Source organism: Alexandromys fortis, unplaced genomic scaffold, assembly GCF_014885135.2.
Source record: "Alexandromys fortis isolate MF-2015 unplaced genomic scaffold, M_Fortis_MF-2015_v1.1 scaffold_120, whole genome shotgun sequence".
NCBI lineage: Eukaryota > Metazoa > Chordata > Mammalia > Rodentia > Cricetidae > Alexandromys > Alexandromys fortis.
In genome coordinates, this window is record NW_026067999.1 from 891861 (window position 1) to 919098 (window position 27238).

At 42.3% G+C, this 27238-nt stretch overlaps 1 protein-coding gene across 1 annotated transcript in view; it reads right to left on the reverse strand.

Annotated features, from left to right (window-relative positions):
- The window catches only part of Nhs (NHS actin remodeling regulator), a 339701-nt gene that overhangs the window by 214593 nt on the left and 97870 nt on the right, over nucleotides 1-27238 (reverse strand). The window lies entirely within an intron of this gene.

Here is a 27238-nt window from a genome sequence, read left to right on the forward strand (position 1 = left end):
AGGAGGGACAGGGAAGGAGGGGGCAGTCAGAGAGAAGACTGCAAGGCAGTCAGCCGTCCTCTGCTCCCCACTCTCTGCCCCCAGTGACAAAGGGCTAACCTGTGCAGGCTAAAGGAGATTCTGTCTACCATCCTCACAGACCCGGCCCTTCCGAGCTGTGTAACTAAACTGCTAAAATATTGGGTGAGGAGATTGAGGCGTTAACCCGTGTAGGAAGAAGAAGACGGAAGGGACACTAAGATATGAATGGGCTTCTTTCCCCCTTAAGTTGACACAAGGACTCAGTTTTATAAGGTGTTTTAAAGGTTGGTGTGCGATATTGAACACGGCGGTTTAAAGAATAAACCGAGCTCAATGAACTCACCACCAAACAGTTGAAAGTGGTGTTGTAAATACCAGAAGCAACTCCACAGGGAAACTGCTTTCTTTGAAGGTGTGCCAAAGACTCCCAATATTCCCAAGCAGGTCACTTCAGAGCCGAGTTCTCTCTTAAGGACAGAAGTTATATTTTACCAACTTTAAACCTGTATATTTAGCTGGTCACTAAAATGGGGTATCTGAAATTACAGTTGTCTTGGATCATTCGAGACCTGCTTTTACCAATTCCTGCATCTGGATGCCTCTTTTCCTACCTTGGCTGTGTTCTAGGAAAATGAGCTCCACCAAATAGCACCTCTCCCTTGTTTAGGTTGTTCCCAAGGAATGCTACTAGCTCTTGTATATTTTTGCATCTCCATAAGCCAGGCACTCAACAGAAGTTTCGCAGAACGTGACAGTAAATGGTTATTTATAATACAACGTTAAATTTTATCACACTATTTCGTGAAAGCTTCCAATTCATCCTTTAGGACAGGTAATAGTATCTTCGCGTAAGAACAATTAGGAGTGCTCACTAAAGAAGCTCTCCCAATTGCAAAGTGGTGGGGTCAACATCTAAACCCCAGCCTGCGAAATACAAAAGCCCCATGGACGTATCCCTGTGGTCTACTGCATCCAATCTTCATTATTCCATGCTGAAGGCTGAGGGAGGAGTTTACAATATTTGCAGAGACAAAGTCCCATGAAGGCATTGAGGAAAGCTTTGGACTCTTTTCTCCTCACAGAAAGGCGCTGCAGTCCTGTTTATATACTATTGCTGCATCTTCAGTGTGAGCTTTCTCACCAGACACTCCAGGAGGAAACGTGGATGGGCAGCAGAACAAGGAACAATGGTATCATAGTTAGGACAGTTTTATGGATTCTTTCCTCCTCCTCTCCAAGCTCTAGATGACAAACACATAATAAGATGCAATCAGAATCAAGGAAAGCGTCCAAAACAAAACCTGACCTCAACCTAGTAAACAGGCAGTTCAGTCATCAGAGTGCCCTGGTTTATTATGGCTTAAAGGAAGCAATTGCTTCCAGTGTTCCTATGTCTGCTGTTTGCTTTCCATGCCTCAGAGCCCAGCTTGTGAGTCATTGCTGAAAGGCTAGACTGGGGAAGGCGCTGGCCTCTCTTTCCCATCTACTAGTAAATAAATTCCGCCACGCCATTTTTCCAGGTTATCAGTTCACAGAAGGGCTTTAGCATCCTTCTCAACGGTAGGTCAGAGAAATGGCTCATCGACGGGCAAAAAAAAAAAAAAAAAAAAAATCCCTCCTCATACAAGCTTGTCAGCACAGGTTCAGTCCCTGGGACCCACATGAAGGAGGGGGAGAGAACAGGTTTCACAAGTTTTCCTCTGACCTTCACACATTTGCTGTGGCACATGTGTCTCTACACATTCACCATGCACACACGTGCATGACACACACAATAATGATTTTTTAAAAAAAAATGTTTTCAATATTAAGGTCAATGCAGCTTCCAGGCCTGGCAGAAATTATTGACTCACTTCCGTGAATATGCCCAGAAAAGGAAACTATAGTCAACTCGTAGTCAGATGGATACAGTGGTAAGCCCCATCCTCTCACCGCACTCCAACCTCACTTAGTATGCACCTGTTTACATGAAACCTAGCTCTTTCTAACGTCGGTGTTAAAGTCAGACAGCAGACAAGCTTGCATAAGCAAGAAATGCAGGAAAGAGGAGGTAGATGCATTCATTCCTGAGACTCTACGACTCTAGTCCAGTATGTCCAGAGAAGCTATTTAAAAGGTGCCAACTCATTAGTAGGTATCTGAAATGTCAGAGTCAGCCATGGGACCTGAAATCATCTCATTAATATTGAAGTCACCCAAGGGTACTCCCAGAAGAAACTGTAGCCAGTGTTAGGACTGATCTGAACAATACCATTTCCAGGAGCCCTTGGCCAAGTATCTATGTAAGTCTTATACAATTTCTCTTAACCTTACTGGCATGGCATTTTACATGCATGATTTGAAAGGGGGTTACTAGGTTCCAAATAAAGTTGTTAAATCCAGAGTGGACAGCAATTATTACCTCACCAGTTTTTAATTTGGAAAATTTTCTAAATCTATGCAAATATGGGGAAAGAAAGCAAGTATTAAGTATGAGAGTAAAAGCTAATAAGTCTCACTTAATAGCCCAGAATGTCCAAAGAAAGCGTATTTCATAGCTAAAAGATGCTTCTACACAGCTGTAGTTAGCGCAAGTTAAGACCAGGATCACCGATATCTCTCCACAGTCGTGTTGGTCTACCACGGAGGTCTGGGTTTGGCTGAACATCTTGTTTTTTTGGCTGCTCAAGAGACCATCACGATGGACCTGTGGCTCAGAGGAGAGTATAGCCACATCACAGCAATATGGCTTTTGTCCTTTGGTACCTCCAAAGCTACACTTCACAGATAAACACTGAGTCATGCCGCATTAGATGATAGTAAGTAGAGTGTGTGGCAAGGATCTCATGACTGCAAAATACGGAGTTGCAAAATAACGTGGCATTGGGTGGCCCCGAGCTTTGAACTATGCTTTGTGGGAACGTTTCCTACAACTCCACCACCTTAGGGAGAAGCAAGATCTTCTCAGGGGATGAATCAGATGCAAGCATGCGTGGGAGGCTATCAAAGGACTATCTCTCCGCCTCCGTTGTGGTCCCTCTAGGGAACAACTCAATAAAGATCTATGAAAAGATGGTGCCCCAGGAACAGGACATCTTATACCCTGCTGGTTGAGTGCCCACAAGAACCAAGACTTTGGAGACTAATTCAACAGGACCTACACTGCTGAAGAGCCACAAGCCTTGTAACCTAGAAACTTTCTTTCTAGTTCTATGTCCTGGAACAATGGTTATCAAACATGATTGCACATTGAAATTATCCACGGAGCTTTTAAAAAATACAAGTGCCTGGGTCCCAACCCCCCAGTGCAGCCTATTTAATTGGGCTGGAGGCAGCCTAGCAGTAAGTTTTGAAAGGCCTCAAGGCAATTCTGATGTGCAGGAGAGATTGAGATCTACTGCCTTGGAGACCTTCCCCCAGGTGCCATAAAGGCACTTGACATAATTGTTTGTGGCAGCTTTGTTTGCAGGAGCCAAAGATCCAAAGTAACCTAAATACCCACGAATCGGAGAGTGTAGAAATAAATTGTACTGTGTTCTTCCAACAGCATTCCTCGGGGCAGTTAAAGATGAATGTGCTAGAGCCATGGGTATCAATATCTTTAAGACACAAAGTGAGTTACAATAGTATATGATTTATGCAAAGTTTTAAAACATGCCGACATCAATTTTTAATATATACAGTAATGACACTAAGACATATTGAGATGAAGACTGATAAATACAAAATTTAGGATGATAGTTAACCTTGGGGAGACAGGGTATAACCAGATTAGATAGGAAACATAGGCCTTTTGATTCTAACTGCAACATTTCATTTCTTTAAACAGACATAAAGTAAGCATTGGAGAAAATGTTAACTTTGGTAGAATTGCATGGTGGATATGTGGCTGTTAGGATGTTTTTTGTTAGAAGAACTTGTGCGATAAATATTTAAAGCTATAGGACATATAAAGCAGTCACACAGATAAAATGCTCCTACGTAGGTGTAAGCCCCTGATTCATCACTAACTCAGTACAGAGTGAAGGTAGGAAGTACTAAAAAAGCCAAACAAAACCTTGAAGATCTTTTCACTTTTTCGGCTTTACTAAGTTCCCAGAAAAACACCAAAGCATTGACTGCATGCTATCAAATGCTGCCATGTGTATTTAAGACAAAAAAGCACCTGTCAGGAAAATGAACAAGGTACTGTACAATTTTTATGTTCCCATCCACTCAGCGAGCACTTCTTTCTTTGAGAATCTATTGTGTGCCCAGCCCTGAATGAGGTGTAGAGTTTCCCTTTTATCTCTTCCCAATCGTGAACCCAAATGACCATGAGTGTCCTTTTACATTGGTGCAAGTCTGCAAAACTGTGCTATGAACCTCAGAAATGATTTTTTTGTATGCCAGCGTTTCCTTACTTTGGTGTAAGGGCATCAGATGGCTCCAATTATCTACACACAGGCTGGGAAATAAACAGGAAAAGTCATACTAATGAATTTATCTTTAAGAGAAATATATATATATATATATATATATATATATATATATATATACTTGAAAAGGAGAAAAGATAATAAGTCTGCAAATAAGGAGAGGGGCTAACAAAGATACAAATTGGGCTGAGTTGTTTGAATTGGTGCTGATTAACTAAAATCCAGAACAGGTGGTATATGCCAGGCTTTTGGGTCCATCAGTTTATTGCCCAACCAGTTCTTCTAGCAAAGCATTTGGCTGCACTTTCTGACACTGGCTTGCCAAGATATTCATTGACACTGTCTTTTATTGAGTCACTGGAACTTTGTTCTCTCTGTTCCCAAAGCAACTGAAGTTTCTTTCTGGGGCTCAACTGTGTAACGGGACAAATCTCAATCTCTCTCTCTCTCTCTCTCTCTCTCTCTCTCTCTCTCTCTCTCTCTCCCCCTCTCTCTCTCTCTCTCTCACACACACACACACTTTTGCAAACTTTCAAGCTACTCCCCTTTGACCTCTAAACTGATTACAACTGGATTTCTTGCAAACCTGCTTGGGAGAGGGGGGCTAATGAGACAGGGGTGTTATAATCAGGTAATCCTCAAGGAGAAAACTTTTGAGGGTAGAAACCTATTTCTGGTAGTGTAGCCACATGTAGAAGTAAAGGAAAGGATGCTGGGTCAGTCCTGGGCCATCGCTTCCAGCTGCATTCCTTACCTTACTTTGCCTCTCTTGCTCCTGCAGCCTGCATCTCTTCCGTTCACTAACTTCCACTTGGGACCAGCTGGTGGAAGGCGCTAAGAGGAGAATGGAGTGAAAGAGGGGAGGTAGAGTTTGGATCTCTTGTCCCTTCGCTCAGCCTATGGCCATGTTTCCTCCAGGGTTCCACTGCCCACCAGACTGGCTCACCACCACCCCATCCTTTGCAGAGTATCTCTAGCTGCCAGGCTACAGCAACACTGTTCCTTTCCTCTGTCCCTCCAGCTGATGAGTGGTAGCAGTTCCTTGTCATCACTAAACTATTTCCCCATAGCATTCTCTGTTTGGCTTCTCAGCTAATGCATCCTCTGTGGAAATAATTTTCTGAGTTTCTGTCTGTGAGAGATACCTTGGGTGTTTGCATTTTCTTAGATGCTGAACGCTATAGACACTTTGAGACAACCATGTGGATTTACAACTGGCCTATATATTAATTTTGACTGTTGCATGACAATAAACATTTGATTTCAAGTCAGAAGATCTGGGCTCATATATTTCCCCTAATACTGCCAATATAACTTTTCCAAACTTCCATTTTCTCAGTTTTAAGATGGAATTACTGATGTCTATCAGATTGCTGAGAAATTTTGATGAATTTATGTACGTGAAAGTACCTACAAATTTACAAAATGCTGAATAATTCTCAGCAACTGCCACTCTCTCATCGGCCCCATTATTGTCATTAAGTTTTGACTTCACGAATAACTTTTTAAATAAAATGATTCATTTTATAAATATGAAATGTTTGCTCTTCCTACCTACTTATCTCTAAAGGGCATTTTTATGACATATATTAAAGTGAATATTTCCCTTTCTTTTATGTAACATTTACCATGTAAATAGACAACCAGACTAAGATAGAGTTGCTAAATTCTGTTGGAACAAGCCTCAGGTAAACACAGAGTACCATGTAATAGATGGGGGCAAAATGAAAATACCTGGAAGTGGCAGGGGTGAGGACCATTTATCTGGGCTACCAATGTTTCCTGTAGGTGTTTATTTGTTTGTTTGTTTTCAAGAATCTTAAGTTCTACTTTCCTGACTCAACCAGTTGTGTAGAATTCTATCAGTTCTGAATAAGGAAACGTGACCTAAGAACTAAGAATTGCCCTAAACTATCCAATTGCTCTTGAGCTGACTGACTTGAATTTCTTGGTCTATGACTCCAACAAAAAGTGGACATAATCTTCAGGACCCAAGATCCAGAGCCAAAAAAGGCAAGTGATTTCAAAGGTTGTGATGCTACTTCCTCAGTGGCATGCTCATGCAAAAATGTCTGACTGTAAATTTCCCCACTAATACTGATACCTACATGAGGGGGAACTCTTTCATTTGACAAGCAAGGACCTGCTTCCAGGGAAATGGACTGCTTTGTGATTGCTAATACTGGTTGCTTTAGCTGGGGAAAAAAAAAAAACTTAGTAGACAGAATCTGTGTTCCGAGTAAGAAAGGCAGCACTCTAGACAAAAGGCAAAAATGCTGAAACCAGAGGCTAGGGGCGCCAAAGCTACGGCCACACTTCACAGTGCTGCGAACAACTCTGTGCAGTTTTGATCAAACAAGAGAGGCGAGCTTTCCAGAGCAAGACTGGGGTAAGAAGGAAAAATGATCAGAGCTTCAGAAAAATAATTAAATTTTATCATTGCAGCATATACTTAAGGATCTGAGTTCAGATCCCCAGTACCCATATAGAAATCTAGGTGTGAATGAATGTGTGTATCTGTAACCACAGTGTTGAGTGGGGCAGAAACAGGTAGATCCTAGAATCTCACTGGCTATCCAGCATAGCTAAAATGACAAGCTCTAAATTCTAAGTTCAGAGACACACTTTGTCTCAAGGGAATAATATGGAAAAAGATAAAAATAATATACCTGTCATATTTTTTGTCCCCCTCATGGGCACATACAGCACGTGTGTACTGGCACCTATACATTCATTCACCACACACACACACACACAGAGAGAGAGAGAGAGAGAGAGAGAGAGAGAGAGAGAGAGAGAGAGAGAGAATTGGGAGGAGAATATACTTCTAGGATGGGCAAGCAGCAAACTGAGAAACAAAGATTTCAATACTTCCAACAGTGAAGCTGTACAAACAGGTTGTGTGAAATAGCTTGGAGTTTTGGGGTGCCTAGCACAGGCTTTTTCCTGCACGCTCTATTACATATAGTTCTACATACAATTTTTTGTGTCATATCATTAGATCTTAAGTGACCACTCTGGAGGTTTGCCTGGTGGTACTGGCCACCTTCAGATACTCTGGAGTGTCTCTGCACCTACAGCAACCTTAGTCTTATGGCTGTGGTGGGTAAAGGGCAAGGGGAGTTTCCATCCTTTCTCTCTGCCAACTTGGTTTTCTTCATATGCTAATTTTGTAAGGTTTCCCAGGCTCTCCTGTCCTCATTCTCTGCCCCACTCTTTGGACTCGCTGTGACTCTTGCAGGGGTTGCATTCACCTCACTTTTCAGATGAGGAGGCAGAGACTGCCATAAGCCACAAATGAGCAAACAATGCTCCGAATCTAAGGCACCTAACTCACCAGTGACTGTGCTTCTCTTCCACGCCCTGCCCTCCTGATTGGTGAGGTCTTTGAGACCACTGGGAGCTCTTCCAATTTAGTATTTGTCTCCCATCCAAGTTAAGATACCCAATCAGTTCTTCAGAAACTGGAATGCCCCTAGCGAATTGCCTGAACATTTTGTTAAATGCAGTTTCTGCTGCTGTAGGTCCAGGGTGGACCCTGAAATTGCATTTCTAACAAACTTCCACGAGATCCCAATGTTCTGGTCTGAGGGCGTCCCTGGCTAGTCATTCCCTCACCTGAAATGTAGTGAGTTCACTAAGTATCTTCTGTGCTGGGAATGCAGTGGTAGACAGGGAACTTAACTTCTCCTTCCTGCAGTTTTCAGCACAGTGGAAAGATAGAAGTAGGAAATGAAATGGTGGAAACTCACATACATGCTGGGAAGGATGGGACAGACAGAGTCAGGATGGGGTCTGGAATCTGATCAAAATCTGCTTCCCGTCGACACTGTCCTATCACACCAATGAAACATGGCACTTCTAATGGCAGGACTGAAGCAAGGTAGTGGCAATCCACTGAAATGGAATGGCCCACTAGCTGTGTGCAAAATACAAGTAAGAGATAAGTCCACTGCCTCTGCCCCAAAATACTCTAGGTGGAGACAGTAGAGATGGCTCAGCAGTTAAGAACATAACCCTAGTTAGTTCCCAGCACTCACATCAGATGGCTAACAACCACCTCTGTCTCCAGGATTGAACGCCCCTAGCCTCCAAGGGCACCTGTACTTGTGTTCATATACTTTCACATACCACACACACATACACACACACACATAATTGAAAATATATAAAAATAAATATTTAAAAGATGCTGTGGGAGAGGAAGCTAGTGAGGCTATGGGGCAAATGAGAGTGGCTGCAAGTCAAAAGGAGTTGAGGGTGGCTAATGAACACCCCGGGAAGGGGTACCAACTCCCCTGCTCACCTTATTCCATGTGTAACTTTTTCCAGGAGTACCAAAATTCTTGGGGGATGGAGAGATGGCTCGGCCATTTAAGAGGATGTTCTACCACCTGTAACTCCAGCTCCAGGAGTTAACTCTCTGCTAGCCTCTGTGGAAACCTTCATTCGTGTACTCATACCCATACACAGACACCCAGAATATAAAAAATAAAAAAAACATCAAAAATGAAAATGAATGGAACGGAATGCCTGCCTTCAGAGAACATACAAGGCATTTGGCTCGCTTCTAAATCAGAGACGCTAAACCTGGAATTGAGGTGATCTGAGAACTTGGAAGGAACTTCAAATTTTACATCTGCCTCCCTTAAACACAATGTTGCGCTTCCTTCCATTAGGAACCTTGGCAATGAACCACAGTCATGATTAACTGGGCCAGTTCCTCTGTCACCAACGTAACCACAGATATTTTCATCTTCTGCAAAAAGCTGTCAGAGGTTTGTGGAAATATCACAGCCTTAACCCTGCAACTAGGTCTTACTGGGGATTAGTGGGTTATTTTGAAGCGTATACTTTTTACCCTGCCCCAAGTCATCTTTCCCCAACTGTAGGCCCTTCATAAATGTATATGGTGTTGTGTACATATTCAACCCTTGAATGTGCAGAGGTTATATTTTACCAGGCTGCCGTCCCAGCAGGATCCAAAGCAGGGCAAGGTTAGGGATGCAAATTCTAGCTCCTAAACTCTCATCCGGGTATCAAGGGACATAGATTGATAGGCACAATTCTTTGATAGATTGATACATAGTTCTTTCACCTGGGCCCATGGCCCCACGCACTCCATGAGAGACAGGGGCTTTCCTGCCCGAAGTGACGGAATATCTCCTGTCCCTTCCCACTTCACGAATCTTTTCAGTCCTCGGGCCCAAATGTCCTTCCTCTTGAAGTCTTCAGACTGGAGGAGGGCAGAAGAGGCAATCATTTGGAAGCATGCAGACTCTTGGAGCTAAGCCCTGACTCTAGTGTACGAGAGAAGTTGTGGAATGGGTTAAGATGTCGGGCAGTAGACCAAAAGAAACGGAACGTTCTGCTCTGCCTGTCCTTTCTGGATCATGTGGGCTTTATCTACGAGAATCTCTGTCTGTAGTGGAAAGCTTTGAAGGACAGTGGTGGGGTCGTGGGATGCTGACAGAAGACCTGGGACTGGGGCAGGTGGGGCGCTGGCAGGAGATAGGCGAGGAGAGACGTATATAAGCGGAACTTTTGCTGGCTTGGACATTTCTTCAAACAGGTTGCTAGGACAGCAGTTTCCATTGCGCCCCCCCCCCCAGCCCAAGTTGGTAGGCAGCAGAAGCAAGCACAAGGTCAAGGTCAGAGCTGTAGATTTGCACATTATTGGGGGACTGAGAACTTCTGGTTTCCTGAAGCTCCCCACACTGGTGGCTTGGGGTCTTACTGCGGCTTTTTTGTGCCGAAGTGATTTTATAACCAGAATTTCTAGGCAAAACTCTGATGTCTACTGTCCAAAAGTCCCGAGGCCATGCTTTCTTGCAGGGTTCAAGAGACAGCCTTGTGGCTGAGGGACACCTGTTAACATGGCCTAAAGTGCCCAATTCACTTCCTCTTGTCTTTCAGTGAAGACTAAAATTACAGCTTCTGAGCGGGCCTCACCCTTCTGAGCCTGTAACTAAACACCATGTGACAGCCAAGATTGTTCCAGCCCGCAGCAGAGAAAGAAAGCCTGGGCAGGCAGCGTGTTGGGAAGGGAAGGGGACACTCAGGGACATGCCATTTCATGAGAAACTAGGGACTCAGAGATCGTGAGAACGAGAATGCAGTTCTCTGAGCATGGCATCAATCCAGTACCAAGGAACCAGGAGGTAGATCAGTCTAGCGAGAAAATAATAAACATGTGAAGAAAAAATTGCCCCGGAGGGCTGGAGCCCTAAATTAGAACCCTTCCTCCCAAGGCACGGAGGCAGAATTATAAAGAAAGGAAGGGGGAAAAACTCAACTTGGTAATTCCTGAGTTGGCTCCTCCTATAATGACTAAGCATTCATACTGGAGCAAGGCCCAGGACTTTAGGCTGGTTCAATCACTTCTCAGCTGTGTGACTCTGACAATTCTCTTAACCTCTCTGAGCCTCAGTATGTACAAAGTAATAAATGGAGAGTTCAGGGCTGAGTCTACCTAGGCTTTTAGGAAGCTGACACATCTGGTTCATGTGATGCTGACGATCAACCCCAGGACCTCATGTATGCTTGCCAAGCACTCTACACACTGAGCTATTTGCCAGGCCTGGGCTTCATTTTACAGATACGAAAACTGAGGCACAAAAATCACTGAACTTGCAGAGGGATATTTAGGAGGCTGCAGAGTTAGAATTCCCATTCAGCCCATCTGATCCCATTGCTTTTTCTCCAGAACACTCTCTTTCTATTCTTTAGATAGCAAGACGTAGGCTGAATGGCTTTGGAACTTGAAGTTGGCAAGATGCTGGATCAAAAGTCTCCTTTGAGTCAAATCTTAGGGCTTGCCTTCTTGGGCTCCTACCACTGCAAGGAGAAGAACACACTCTAGAGAGGTCACTGACCCATACAGAGCAGACTAGATGTAACTCCAAAGATGGGAACCAAGTCCGGCCTACATTGGCTGGCATGAACATCTAAGGCTTAAAGCATAGATTGTGCTGGCCTGCAAAACTCAAAGCATAATAGTGGACGCATCCCACTGAATTTGGGAGTATTTGTTACAAAGCAATGCCTAACTGGTGGCTATTTGCTGTTGAGAAGCTGTAGTTTTCATGCTCCAGTGATTGCTGTTTAATTTTAAAATATTCTTCATTGTGCTTTCAGACTAATGTCATTATTAAACAAAGAAGACGGTTGTCACTCGGTGCCCTTTTAAGCACGTGTTCATCTATTCCATAGTCTTCACTTACTGAGCACCCACTAGATGCAATCTGCACACGGGGTACTGGGAACAACATGTTTTTACAAAGCATCTGTGTTTAATTCCTGTAGTGAACTCATTCTGCTGCCCAGTGAGCTGATTCTTAAAGGTTGAGTCATGCCCTGTGATGCATTAATCCTGGCCAGGGAAGGAAGGCTTGCGTGCCATGATCACCACCAGAATCCATCAAAGTCTTTAGGTAGGCATGTGTCTGTGCAGCAGGAACATTGTCAGTGTCCAGGATCCTTTCAGGCCCACAGAAGCCTCTGCATTGCCACTGTGTTTGGAATCCAAAATGCTGCCATTTTATTCCTGGCTACAACTCAACGCTCACCTAGAACTGAGAAGGTAGGTATCCTCTCCTGGGGAAGCGGTACCGCTCTTTAGCAGAGGACTCCTTTTCTGGGGCCTTGGAAAACTGAAAATCAGTCCATCTGGAAACCTCTTTGGTACTTGAGGCTGTTTAGAACTTGTCAGGAACGGGGATCAATGGCCAAGCTACTATTTTATCTATTTTATCATCTCTTCTATGTGGGTCACGTAAGAGTCTATTATCTAACCCTGACCAGCCAGCAAAACTCCAGGGCAGCATATTTTAGCATGGGAGCGCATCTCGGAAGCTGTTTTACCTCCACTGCCCTCCCCGACCTCAACCTCAGCTCTGAAGACAATGAAAGGATTTCATCTGAAGATTATTTCATTTAGTCGCCACTGTAAGCTCTGAAATAACAGATCTCAAATAGAGAATTTGCTCAATTCCCTAGAAGGCATTTCTTTTCTTTTTATACGCACAGTGGTGACATAAAAACACTGAACATAAAGTTCAGATGATTTCTGAAAGTGTGAAATGTGTGGTCCCCTGAAGTTTGAATGAAAGCGCATAGGGTTGGCTGCTATTCAGTGACCTGGGCCTCTGTGGATCTACCACTACCGAGCTGTCTCAAACTTTGAGTGGCTCCTAAATCTCAACTTTTACTTTCGGCTGTGCTTCTTATTCAGTAGCTACTGCTGTATGTGGCATGGGATATTATCACAGTTACAGCTAACGCGCGGTCAGGAAATGGGGAGAGCATCTCATACCACTGATGTACCTACTGTTGTGGACCACTGTCTACCAGACACAACAGCCATTACCGTCTTCATCCTAAGAACTGCCATCACCAACAAGAGACCCTTCAGATCAGGCCTATGGCCATTTCCTTATAGAAGGGAGGGCTCAACATCCATGGTTTCGCCACTCCTTCCCGTGTCTCCTTCCAGCTGTGTGTAATTCTATCCAGCTGCCCATGGTTTCAGGGGGAGCTAGACTGGTATTGTCACGTTGGTCTGTTGGTGGTACCTGACTGGGATACGTAGACAGTTGTTTAGGTCTTCCCAGGAAAGTTCATACAGTACACTCCAATCAGCATCCCCTTCTCCTCTCCCTTCTTCATTTTAATTTCTATTTGATTTGATATTATGTGTGTGTGTGTGTGTGTGTGTGTGTGTGTGTGTGTGTTATGCATGATGCATATGGGTTGCATGGGTAGAGATTAGAGGACAACTTTATGGAGTTCGGTCTCTCCTTCCACAGTGGCTCCTCAGAATTCAAGCACAGATCCTAAAGCTTTTGTGGTAAGCTTTTCTCCATTAAGCCATCTGGCCAATCCTCCTCACCTCTTCCTCCCACTCACTCTTTATGACATTATTAGCTTCTGTCTTAATGGTGCCCAATGCTTTGACATTGAAATCCTGTATGCCTTTCCCAGGGCTAGCTAATTCCTAGAGATAGCAAACTGGTCCAGCAGCATGCCTTCCATAAGCTACGAACCAGTCCAGAATCCATACCGCAAGCACCTTTTTTATGGAGCTTTTACATTCCAGCTTACTCTCACCTCCACAGCCCTTACCACCAAGAGCCAGATACTAAACTGAGGACATCGCTACGTGATGCCCCAGATCAGGCAGAAACTATACATTAGCCAGTCTACTCCACCAGGAAAGCATAATCAAAGTTCTTCTCTCCAATGTCCCCCTTTTCTTTTCATCATCCTGGTGCTTCTCCATGACACTCCCTCACAGTTTTTGCCTTGCCTAGCTTGTCTTAGGATCTGTGAATAACAAACTATCTTTTCAATGAAACCATCTCTTAATCTGTTGGCCCCACCCGATCTGAACTTTAAGGCAACTTATATCTCTATTTTACAACAGCATTAGTACCCAAAAGTGAGACAGTCAACAAGTAAGCCAAAGCTGGGTTACCAAGCAACCCAGTTCCAACTGTGACGTGCTTGTTCAAATTCTTTCCTTTCGAGGAGGTGAGACAGGGCACGAGTGAGGGGCAAATGAACATGTGTAAGGGTGAATGTGTAACAACTGCCAATTTAAATAAAATTGTCAAAATTGAAGTAGTGCTAAGAGATTTCCTGATGTCAAATGCCCTACCACAGATGCGTTCCCTCTATAAAGAAGAGAAGAAATGTATATAATGCGTCAGAGCCTGTGTGTGTTGGCTCTGACACACCAAATGAATAGGAGTTCCTACCATCTGCAAAGAGAATCAGGGGAATTCCCAAAACGTGGCCCTGGAAGGTCCACGTTTTCCTTCTTGTTGTTGTTTTTTTTGAAGCAGGGCTTCTCTTATCCCAGGATGGCCTCAAATTCATTATGAATCTGAAGGTGACCTTGAATTACTGATCTTCCTGCCTTGGCTTCCTGAGTATTGGTGTTAGTGGTGTACATTACCATATCTAGCTCAAGAGCTTAGAGTTTTAAAGCTATTTAATACTCTCCTAAGCCAGGCGTTTGGAAGAAAATGGAAGTTTCCTTTGGCTTTGAAAAACTATGGGGGGGGGGGACGGGTCCGGGTACACCATCGTTGCTATGGTTCATAAAAGTCTCTGAGCATCCTTCAAGCCAGCATCCTTTGAGAGAAAATGCAGTTGAGGACTATGCAGTGGGAAAGAGAAGCCACTCTCTTGTGTCACATTGTTCTGTCTTAGATCCAGAACTCCACTGCTAATGTTTAATTAATGTTGGATTAATTAAATCCAAACGATTGACTGCATCTAAAAAGCTGGGAATGATGATTCTATATCCATGGACTGTGGGAAAGGCTAGGAATGATGGATGTGTGTGACTATACCTATAATTCCAGAACTTGTAAGGCTGAGTCAAGAAGTCAGACTGAGACATACAATAGAACCTTGTCTCAAAAAAACTAAATAAACAATAAATAAATAAATAAATAAGCAATAAAGACTAAAAAGTTTGCTAAATGATTAGGTATAGTTAAGACAGTATTGGGGAGTACTGCTGACTTCTGAGACTTAAAAAGTTCAATCTATAGTATCAGCCTAAGGATATTGAATCTGAAGAGATGAAAGAAATGACTGATTTGACAATTAGGAACCAAAGGATGCTGTCAGCTGAATTACTATGATAATAGCATCAATTGCACAGACAACCCTTCTACTTCCTTGTCATCACCTCTGCTCCTCAAAGAATGTATAAATCAGGGTCATCTCAGCCATATTCTAAGCTTCCTGGCAGTGAATGCTGCAGAGACTTGTTCTTACATGCGATCCTAGGCTTTCCACATCTGTCTTTAGCAGAAAAAAAAAAGACACCCTCCTTTTCCTTTGTATGCTTTTCAAGCAAACCAAGAGCCTTCATCACAAGGCTCAACCTTTGCATTTCCCAGGCTGAAGTACAAGCAGACTCACTGACGTCCCCAAATTCCAAATAAGCTTTACTGGGAACTCTTCTACAGTGCCACACAGCACTTTTGCCTCCACAGAGAGCCTTACGTTTCTGTCCATAAGCACTACTGACTGGTGGCATCTATTTTTGCTTGACACAATCACACACCCGGTGCCAGCAGTATGCTAGTAGATGTTTTACAACTGATTTAACATCGAGGAAAACAGGCCCCAAACATGTGTGCTTGCTGATTTCTTTGGTGAAAACACTTCCATCAAGAGTTGTTTCCCATAACCTACAAATGGACCATCAATGATTGGAAGACATGCTCACAACCAACCCTTATAAATGAGATACTCAGTAAAACATGGCCCTGAACCCAGCACCAAAACACACTATGCAAAGATCTCTTCTGTCAATAGCCTTCAAAATACCGAAACATTTCTAGGCATCCAGGATGAGTAATATGATACTAAAGGTATTTGGGAGCCAGCTGAGGAGCAAGATCTTGGGAGCTGAGCTTCCTGCTGTTTAAGCCAGCAACTAGAAGAGCAGATGCAGAAATGAAGCCAGAAAAGATCAGTCAGCAGAGTCACTAAAGCTGCATGCACCATGAAGACTACATATCTCTAGAGCACTCCATTCCTGAAAAAAAAAAAAAAAACATTTCTACAAAGCTTTAGCCCTCCAAAAGACAGGCCAGCCAATCACATTCACTTATCTCAATACCTCTGAGATGAGCATCAGCTTAGGGAATGCATTTTTTTCACTTTCCTTCGTTCATCTCATTTTTTCTGATTTCTTTGTTTTTAATTCATTTTATTATTATCCATTAGATGGCCGATTGTTTTCTTTTTATTGTTTTTATTGAGCTGCATTTTCCCCCTCCCTTCCTCTCCTCTCCTCTTCTACCCTCTCCTGTGACACCCATGCTCCCAATTTACTCAGGAGATCTTGTCTTTTTCTACTTCCCATGTAGATTAGATCCATCTATGTCTCTCTTAGGGTCCTCTTTGTTGTCTCGGTTCTCTGGGAATGTGAACTGCAGGCTGGTTTTTCTTTACTTTATGTCTAAAAGCCACTTATGAATGACTGTGTATTATATTTGTCTTTCTGGATCTGGGTTCCCTCATTCAATATGATGTTTTCTAGATCCATCTATTTGCCTACAAATTTCAATATGTCATTTTTTCTGCTGTGTGGTACTCCATTGTGTAAATATACCACATCTTCTTTATCCATTCTTTGGTCGAGAGGCATTCCAGGTTCTGGCTATGACAAACAAACTGCTATGAACATAGTTGAGCATATGTCTTTGTGGTATGATTGAGCATCCTTTGGGTATAAACCCAAAAATCGTATTGCTAAATGGGCTGAGAATGAAATCAGAGAAACATCACCCTTCACAATAGCCACAAATAATATAAAATATCTGGGAGTAACTCTAACCAAACAAGTGGAAGACTTGTATGACAAGAACTTTAAATCTTCGAAGAAATAAATTGAAGAAGACACCAGAAAATGGAAAGATCTCCCATGCTCTTTGTAGAATTAACACAGCCAAAAGCAATCTACAATCAATGCAATGCCCACAAAACCCCAGCAAAATTCTTCACAAACCTCGAAAGAACAATACTCACCTTCATGTGGAAAAGCAAAAAAACCCAGGATAGCCAAAACATATCCTGTACAATAAAGGAACTTCTGGAGGCATCACAATCCCTGACTTCAAATTCTACTACAGAGCTACAGTACTGAAAACAGCTTGGTATTGGCATAAAAATAGATAGAAGAACCAATGAAACCTAATCAAAGACCTGGATATTAATCTACACACCTATGAACATCTGATTTTTGACAAAGAAGCAAAATACATAAACTGGAAAAAAGAAAGTATATTTAACAAATAGTGCTGGCATAACTGAATATCAACATGCAGAAGAATGAAAATAAATCCATATCTGTCACCATGCCCAAAACGCAAGTCCAAATGGACCAAAAGCCTCAACATAAAACTAACAACATGGAACCTCATAGAAGAAAAAGTGGGAAGTACACGTGAATGCCTTGGCACAGGAGACCACTTCCTAAATATAACTCCAGTAGCACAGACCCTGAGAGAAATAATTAATAAATGGGACTTCCTGAAACTGAGAAACTTATGTAAAGCAAAGGACATGGCCAAGAAGACAAAACAGCAGCCTACAGGGTGGGAAAAGATCATCACCAACCCCACATTGGACAGAGGGCTGATCTCCAAAAATATACAAAGAACTCAAGGAAGTTGTCATCAAAATAAAAAAAAAAATAACCCAATAAAAAATGGGATACAGACCTTCAAAGAGAACCCTCAACAGAGGAATCTAAAATGGCTGAAAGACACTTAAGGAAATGTTTAACATCCTTAGTTATCAGAGAAATGCAAATCAAAACAACCCTGAGATTACATTTTACATCTACCTGTAAGAATGGCCAAGATCAAAACCACTGATGACAACTTATACTGGAGAGGATATGGGGTAAAGGGAACACTCCTGCATTGCTGGTGGGAGTGCAAGCTGGTACAGCCCCTTTGGATGTCAGTGTGGCGATTTCTCAGAAACTTAGGAAACAACCTTCCTCATTCCCCTCTTTGATCATGTTGTTTGCTTCATCCTACTTCCACAGTTTCCAGTCAGTTCTTTCAAAAACAGTTAATCAATAAATTAACAAACCCACATCAACTGAGTGAACAAAAGAAATCTCAAGATTTTTAACAGTCGTCATGACCAATAATAGCCCACCTGTCATATATCCCTGCTCCCAGAGTCAATCTCAGTGACTGATGCTCACCTTCAATGGAAGTCTTACTAGAGTCCTAGATTAGTAGACCATCAACAGTTTTTCCTGTTTTTCTAGTAGTACACACCTTTTGTGTACTACAGGACAGATAGTAGGTATCTTTATAGGCAAAAACATAAATGATTTAAGAAAAATCATAGCCTCTTTCCTTCTAAGTGGGAATAAAAGTGAGAAAAGGCAGGAACAGGGAAAGAGAGAATTGAGAAGAATTCAAAGGAAGTAAAAGAAAGGACTGTCTGAGGTGCTTGTGTATGCCTAAATGATGCAAAGGGGCCAGATAGTTTCTTTTGTTTTTGAGAACTGCTGTTATAGGTTCAAAATTAGATCGCATGCTGAACAAATGGCCCAGCAGTTTAGAATACTTGCTATTCTTACAAAGGACCTGAGTTCAACTCCCAGCATCCACATGGTGGCTCACAACCATCCATTAACTCCAGTTCTAGGGGGTCCAATGCCATCTTCTGACTTTTGGGAGTACCAGGTATACAACTGGCACACACACATGTAGGCAAAACATTCATGTACATAAATAATCTAAAAAATCATATCCACATTAATATTTTGAGACATATACAGTATATGTAATCATTTTGGGTTGATATATATATATATGTATATATGTTATATTGTAACAATATACCACACTGAATGATATGAAGTTTCAGTTACATTGAGTGCACAATGTATTATATCTGCTACTAAAAGTAATTCTTCAAGGTGAACATTTTCATTCTCATTTTGTGGATGATGAAACAGAGTCTCCAATTCCAAGGCCACAGAAACTTCAAAGCCACTGGGCCAAGATTCACCATCTGCTATGATGGTGTTGGTGATGTCCTAATCTTGATGTAGGTGGAAGTTACACAAAGAAATGAAGCCATGTCTAGTTGCAATAATGTATGTATCTATGGAATGAGTTTTCAAAATTTGACCTTTTAAAATCTTTCATTTATCCATGCTTTGTTTATTCATGTTTCTTCAAAATAAGATAAAACAACTTCCAGTAGGAACACACACACATGCACATACTTAAATGTGAACACACATGTACACACACGAACACGTAAACAATATTCGCACCATGCACACAAGACTGAACAAGAGAGAAAATTCAAATATGATGCAAAGCATCTCAGAAGAAACATTTCCAACATTGGCTGTAAAAAAAGAAAAATAATCTGGGCCTACGTGTTGGAAAAAAGTTTATTACTTCCAAAGCCAAGAGAATACAGCATCTCTCCAAGTTTCCATGGTTGCAAGGCCAGAGTCAAGAAGGGAAGACGAAAGTCACGTCAGGAGCAGAAAAGTTTGTCTTTCCTTCCTCAAATGTCAGTGCCCACTGATCACTAAACCTCTCCCACACCTTATTAAAGCAAATGCCACAGACAGTTACAGACACCGCCTTACTCATCAAATGCACTCAGAGAGCTTTCTCAGGGAGAATGTTCTTTCAAATTAAATAGGCCGTTGGCAGTACAGTGAGAAGATTATGATCCACTGTGTCCAAGAGGTCATTCATATCACCGGATAGGTGTTTGATGAGATGTTTTTATTCTCAGGTTGCACTAAAAATAGGAAGAAGGTAAAGTTTAAACTTGAAGCTGCCTTGCTTGTGACGTGCTCCACTATCTGCAACTGTCACCCTTGGCCCCAAGGAAGTACAGAGCACTCATGTGCTCAGGAGATAATAGGCTCTGCCTTGCAGACAACTCATTTTGTTCAATAGTATAATATACACAATATAACTCATGCAAAATTATCCTTCGTTTTAAAGCAAAGACTTCAAAATAATCTTGTACTTGAAAAGTTGTGCCCCCAAACTATCAAAATATCCTTTTTCTTCCCTATGCCATCAGAAGCACTTCAGAGGAAAAACTGAGCTGCACAGGAGTCTACAGAGGGAAAGGGGGATTGGCGCATACATACTCACTGGCACACATGCTGGTGTGGTCTGGAGTGGGCATGGCACATCTCCTTGGACACTTTTTCATTGTACATCATAGAAGAAGGTGACACGCAGATATCATAAAATAAGGATGCTAGAACTTCAATATGAGGTCATTTGTTAGGGTAGACTTTGCAAAACTTGCTGCACTCCTTTTCCTCTCTGTATCCATACCTCTTCATGAAGTGACTTCCAGGTCCTCCTATCAAGAGGATGTTTCCCCTTCCCTCAGACCTGTGCTTGCTTTCCCATTCACGTCAGCCCAACAGAACACAGCAGAAGCAGTGCCACAGCCACGCCCCCTAGAAGCCTTGCTCGATCTGGTCCCGCTCATACTTATTTATTTTTATTATGGAGTAAAGTGGGAAATTCTAAAAGATATACTTCAACAAATCTGTAGGCTTTCGCTCGCCTCTGCCAGACCTTAGAATGTTCTCAACATTGTAAGATGAGCCAGGTCATCGTTTGCTAAAAAGCCTTCCTCTCGTCTCATTAATAAAAGGCAAAAGCCTGCATGAGCCGCACGGCTGCTTCTCCCTTAGGATTCCTCAGAGCTCAGCTCCTAGAGTTTGTACCCCAGCCGCTGGGTTCTGTTCACACCGGTCTCTGCTCTTTCTTAAACATGCTCAGCACATACTTCTGCCATGGGGCCTTTGTGTGAGCAGTGTTTCTTCTGATTAGAAATCTCGTTTGCAGATATCTATATGAGCACAACCCCTTTCAGCTTTTGACACAGATATCTACTTCGCAATATGACTTTCCTTGATTGGTCATGTCAATAAGTATCCTTCAGCAAGCCTTCTCCTCCATTTTTGTTCTGTTATGGCATCACCAGCCGACAATGTTTTGTTCGTTGCTGCATCAGGACAATTCCAGGACCACTGAAGCAGACGGAAAACTATCTGTTCAACGACTAAATGAGTACAAGAAATTTTATTACCCTATCAGGACTGGAGAGATGGCTCAATGGTTAAGAGTACAGGAGGACCGGACCTCAGTTCACAGCATCCACATGGGGTGCTGAACCCCCTTCTGATCTCCTTGGGCACCTTCAGGCATCTGTACACTCCCCAAAACACAAACATAATTTTCAAAAAACGTAAACATATAAAAATAAATGATTTAATAATAAGTGACCCTCTTAGTAACCCATGCATAGTTCCCAAACTTACTAAGTGAGTTCTAGTAGACTGCCATTGGCTGACGACCACGCCTCTGACCCTGAGAGCTACTTTTCCCTAACCAGGATTATGGAAGGCTAATGTGGCCCATGTATAAAGTCAGCTGAAAATGCCAGAAAGCTGCCATCCCTAGGAGCACAACCTACCAATGACTATTTGGAAGCTGTATCTAAACACCACAGTCCCCTGCCTCCAGCTGAGATTATCCTTCTGCAAGATTAAATTTAGGAACTTTCCTTAGCTGTCTGCCCCTCTTCCCACTATCACATCCTCATTATCTACGAGCTGTTCTCGTATGGCCCTCTCCCTTAAACTATCATTTTATCAGGGTCTGGTTTTTTTTTTGAGAACCAAATCCAAGACAGCTGTGAATCCTCACTGTTGTTTTCATTACACATTAACAAGCATTGTCTGAGCCCCTACTATTTGCCAAACCCACATGTTAAGTGAAACACAGGGTACCTAATTCCTGCCCTTGGACCAATAAATATAGCAAAGGTGTATCCATGAAAGTTGTTCAATTATAAGCTTCATGATTATGATCTGACTATTTACCACACTCCGGGAGGTAAATCCATTGTAGCTTTCCTCTATAGCTGCCCTCCAAGCTCCAGTGACATGTTTTTGGCTCTGCTGGTTTTTTTTAGACTGCTGATAAAAATACGTTGTATTCATCATGTGGCCAGACCCAACTAATCCAAGCATCCTGAGGCTCATAGCTCTGAAAACGACAATCCTTTCTTGATAATCCCTCTCCCTTTTTACTCCCTTTCTTGGTCTCTATTTTCCCCAACCCCCATTCCTCTAGAGAGCCATTCCCTCTGGCTGATAAATCAGAGCTCCAAATTCTCTTGTGGTGCTGTAACAAGCTGGCAACGGGCATGACATGTAGTAGGGGAGGGCAATAAGAGCCCCTAAATCAGAAATAATGAGATTTTTCTCTCAGAGGCAGCATGAAATGAGAGGCAAAGAGTGAGGTGGTTGGAGATAGGAAAGGACTAAAGGGTGGGGGGAGGAAGGGAAATGAAGTAGCTTGGGGCAGCTTTAACCTTGTTTGCACTGATGTAGTTTTAGAGATGTGTGAGTGATGGAGCGTGTGCATCCGTACGTGAGCACGTACATGTGCAATAGGCACAGCTGTTAAATTGCAGATAACTGGCAGGAGAAGCAGAAGAGGCTCTTGGGAATGTGGTCCTACCCAATGATCGTAGCTTATTGTGCATCTCTTATTAATCATTGTTTGCCAGCAGGCAGAGGAGATTCTTGGGCAGAGATAATACCAAAAGAAGACTGGTCAAAAGAACAAATAAAAAAAAAAAAAAAAACAGGAAATAAAAGAGCCAGCTAGATGGGCAGGAAGACACACGGAGAAGAAATATAATCAAGTTTTCAGAGACCGGATGGTTACAAAGCTCTGAAGCAGCTAGTTGCAGACCAGCCTTGAAGGAAATGGAGGCTGAGGTTTGCTCTCTTCTTTGGCTTGTTGTGTATGTATACAAAAAGTCAGTGCATGAGGACAGCCTTGGTATATATCTATATAACACCTGATCTACAGAGTAGCTAGTCTGGGATCAAGCTTCCCTTTCATCCTCTCTCCTTGGAAATTAGAGAAAAATTGAATAGCTCTCTGAGTATGACATGGAGGGATTTATTAATGACTGGGTCACATTGAGTCACCCCTTTTATTGTCCCTCCTTGCATTTCTACCACCCTCACCTGCAATTCCCTTATTTTTTCTGTTTTAGAAATTATGGCTCTTTCTAGGGTGTAAATTGAGAATCGTGAGAAGATATATACCTTATTCCTCACTGGCGGGCTCAGATGCCTTCTGAGTTACCTACCTCTAGAGTGAAACCCTCTGGAAGATTTTACATCTCTGGGATCAGTTATATGGTTATTACAGCAAGATGTATATGGCAGGCTGTATAATAGTTTTTCTCCAAGATTAAAACATTCCATCTTTTAGGGAAGCCCTTTAAATAGGGAGGTAAACAATTCAAAATAGCTTCAGGAAGTCCCTGAAACTAAGCAGATTCAGTAGGCCACACCCTGCCCGAGTAAGCAATTAAAGCTGAGAAAAGCTGCAAAGAACACTCTGAGACCAGACCAGCTGCCTAGAAGAAGAAACCAGCTGAGCTGCCCGGAAAAGGTTTAGACTAACCAGGACACCTGAAAAGGGCACGCTCCAACTTGTGAAGCCACCTGCAGGTTGTGCAGTGTGCTCCAGGTTCCCAGATTTCTGAGCTGTCACCCTTGCTGGGGTGGGTTTTGGTACTGTAGCTGTCTTTGAGTCATTTCTGCTCCTGTAGATAACCCCACTAAAACTCACTGGTTCACCGAATTGGATTTTGGTGATGCCTGTACTTTAGTCTGTCATGAGGTTCCCATCTGGTCTAAGGAGAAGTGCATCACCCCAGGAAAAGCTTGTCACACAACGCATGGTAGATGCTATCGTGTGTCACCAATGCCACTTTCCGTGCCATTCTGTAGTGATGTACCCCCACCTCCAGCTGCTGGGATTGTTGACTTGTGAGGGCTCACAGCTGGTTCTGGCTCTGGGAATCGCCTTGTGTAGAAGGAAGCCATCTTACTCAAGGTTCTACCTTCTATCTAGGGACAACCTACACCCATATACTAGTCGGTTGGAGGATACAAAAGCCAAGAGCATCTTGCCTTAATTTGGGACAGGTGTAAGGGGCCAACTCAATTCCAGAGCTGATGTCTCTGTTGAACCGCATGGTCCTTCAGCTCATCTGTATGTGCAGCCCTGCTTAAAACCTTGTAGCTGTAGGTACTACATGCACTCTCCAAGTAATCTTCTTGAATAAGGATCTCTGTTTCAGACCGTATCCCTGAGGCTCAACCTAAGACAAGCAGGTAAACAAGAAAGCAGACTGTCTGGAACTCATTTCCCAACTCATTGGTCTAAATCTTCAACAGCACGCAACCAAGTGAAACAGAAATAGAAAGTGATCCCTCCCTTTCTGGGTACTCAGAAACTTGCTTTACGCACATCAGCTGGTGACTGGGTTCTTAGACCAACAAGGAAGAATAAGAAGAGCTTTTCAGCCCTGGGAGACTAGGGGGGGTCTCACCATTTTTCTTACATCCTAGTTCACTTCACTATCACTTGCAAAGTGAACCTTAGCTATCAAATGCAGAACCAAATTATTCCTCTACAGAAATAAACTGCAAGCCATGTATGAATCTGAATTTTTCCAGGAGCCATGTTTTTTTTTTTAAAGGAAAAGGGAGAAACGGGTGAAATAAAATGATGTATTTAATTGACCTAAAATATCCTTTTCCTACCTCAACTTGATGTGCCATGCTTTGTTCGAGTTCTTGGGAGACCTGCCCCTTTCTGAAGGGAGATGGAGGAGGAGTGGATGGGGATGGGGGTAGATGGGAGTTGAGTGAGAGAATGGGAGGAGAAGAGGGAAGGGAAACTGTGGTCATTATCTAAATAAATGAAAAAAGTCAATTAAATAAAATAAAATTGAAGATATGTGATCAGTGCACACAATTACTAATGAGATGTTTCACATTCTCTTTTTTTACTTTGTCTTTGAAATCGCATGTGTTCTTACAGGATGAGTTCCTCTCAAACGTGGATAGGAAATTTCCAATAGAAATACTCCATCTATACTCAAACTTTAAGAAAGGGACAACTGAAAACAAAACAACACAAAACAACAACAACAAAAAAACCTAACACACATACAGACACTATTCCAAGGATACTAAAAATGCTTCTGCTAATCAAATCAAGTGCTACTTTTTAAATTTTAAATTAATTAAGATGGAGCAAAATTTTTAAGTGCAAATCCTCAATCACAGCCACTGTATTTCTGTACTCCTAGTATTGTGACTAGACACTGCTCCATCGCACAGCATATCCTAGAGTTCTTGACAACTAGATATTATAGGTTGACAATAAACTGGCTATTCAGTTGAAGAAAAACAACTCATTTGTTCTTCCTATGGGAAGAAGCATCCTGGCTCTCAATGATGGCAAGTTCATATAAGTGAAAGAAAAAAAAAACCCTGCAGTATAAATGGGTCACAGCTCAAGAATACTCTGCTTATTTCTATAAAGGGGTCTTTAGAAAGAATTCCATAATCCCACCACTTATTCTTTCCCACCACTTAATAAGTTGGGTTCTCATTTTTCTTCTGGTATCTGTCGAGAGTTTACTGGCACACCCATGCTTCCTGGCTTGGCTCAACAGTCTTAATATTATGTGGTAAATAAATCATGTGTATTTATGTTCAAACTCCTTCACTTTCTGCATATCATTGGAAAATGTGACTCTTCCTAATTCAAACTTGTACATGGTGTACCTAACTCAAGCTCGTGCTTAAAGGCATGGTTGCTGCTCCTCTGGCATCTTGGAAAAAGTAGGATAGAACCTTTTCCTTCTGCTGCCACTGTGGTTTGGAGTTTGAATTTCACTGCCTGAAAGGAACTGTGCCTTTGGTATCAGACGTGAAGACAAGCAGCCGAGCTAACTGTCTTGAACGTGGTGGCTACAGCACTCCAGTAAATCAGTGTCTTTTTAGTCCAAAGATCCAGACTAATTCCTGCTAGATTCTAAAGCATTCTGTCTGGGTCTATGATGATCTAGATGATGGAGCCAACTCTGTTTGAACACAGAATCTATAGAAAACACCTTCTGTGGTCAGGGTTGGATGTCAGCACTTGAGGAAAACTCCTCATCTTTGACCTACCAAGGTTTGTGAGAAACATCTCTGTCTTGTACCTATTATTTATAATCAAAGGGAGATCAAGCTGAAAGGAATATGAACAGCTTGCCACAATGAACTTCAGTGTTGGAAACCTAAAACATTTTGGTTGGAGTGAAATTGTCATATTTAAGAGGACACTACAGATCAGGTTTAAAATAATCCTAAAGCACTCATATAGGTACCCATCTCTGTTTCACTCTCTTCTTCTTCTTCCTTGCCAGCTCTTCTTCCCTTTCCTTTCTCCTTAGGCCCAGCTTTTAACTTCCCCTAAGACTGAAGATGATCTTTCAACATGCCAAATTCTTGCTGTTTACTCTGATCATATTTCACACGCTAACTAAATGTCTTGATCTTAACATAAGTGGACATGGTGTCAGGAGACTCCCTAGGAAAGCAAGCATATCAGATTGCAAACCAGAGCCAGAACGAGACCCAAGAATCACCAAACAGATTTATGTCCAGTTGTCTGCCATTTTATACAGCAGCGTTCATCAGATAACACTTTGATGTGAAACCTCTCAGTGTTCTCTGAACTAATATTTCACCCCAGACGTTAAGTGCTTCAGCTAGATATTGAGCTCCCATCAATGCCCTCCCTGCCCCCAAACATACATACTCATCCCTAAGGCACACACACAGGGATTCTCCTTATTCATATTAGACTTACTTTATAGTGTCCTAGATATACAACTATCATATTTACCCCTCAGCAACGAACCTTCTTGCAGCTTGCTTCTAGTTCCAGGAATTTCCTAATTAGTGAGATGGGTTTTCTGACGTGTGTGTGTGTGTGTGTGTGTGTGTGTGTGTGTGAGAGAGAGAGAGAGAGAGAGAGAGAGAGAGAGAGAGAGAGAGCAAGTGTGTGTAAGAGAGAAAGTGGCTCTTTTTCTGAATTCTTAGTAAAACTTGTGTTAACATTTTGTGCAGCCAAGAGCATTGTTCAGTGGTTGAGTGCTTGCTTGCTTATCATGTATAAGAGACTGGGTTTGGTACTCAGAAACACACATACACACTTTCTCATCCTCTTCTCTCTCATGCACTTTCTCTCTTACTAGCCTCTAGTGTAAAGGTTAAAAAATATTTTCAATAAAAGAAAATTTTTTCATGTTGATAAAAAAAAAGAAAAAGAGCCACAAAATGCGATCTGAATGTCTTCATTCTAGTATAGCTTTCATTTCCCCCATGGCTTTAA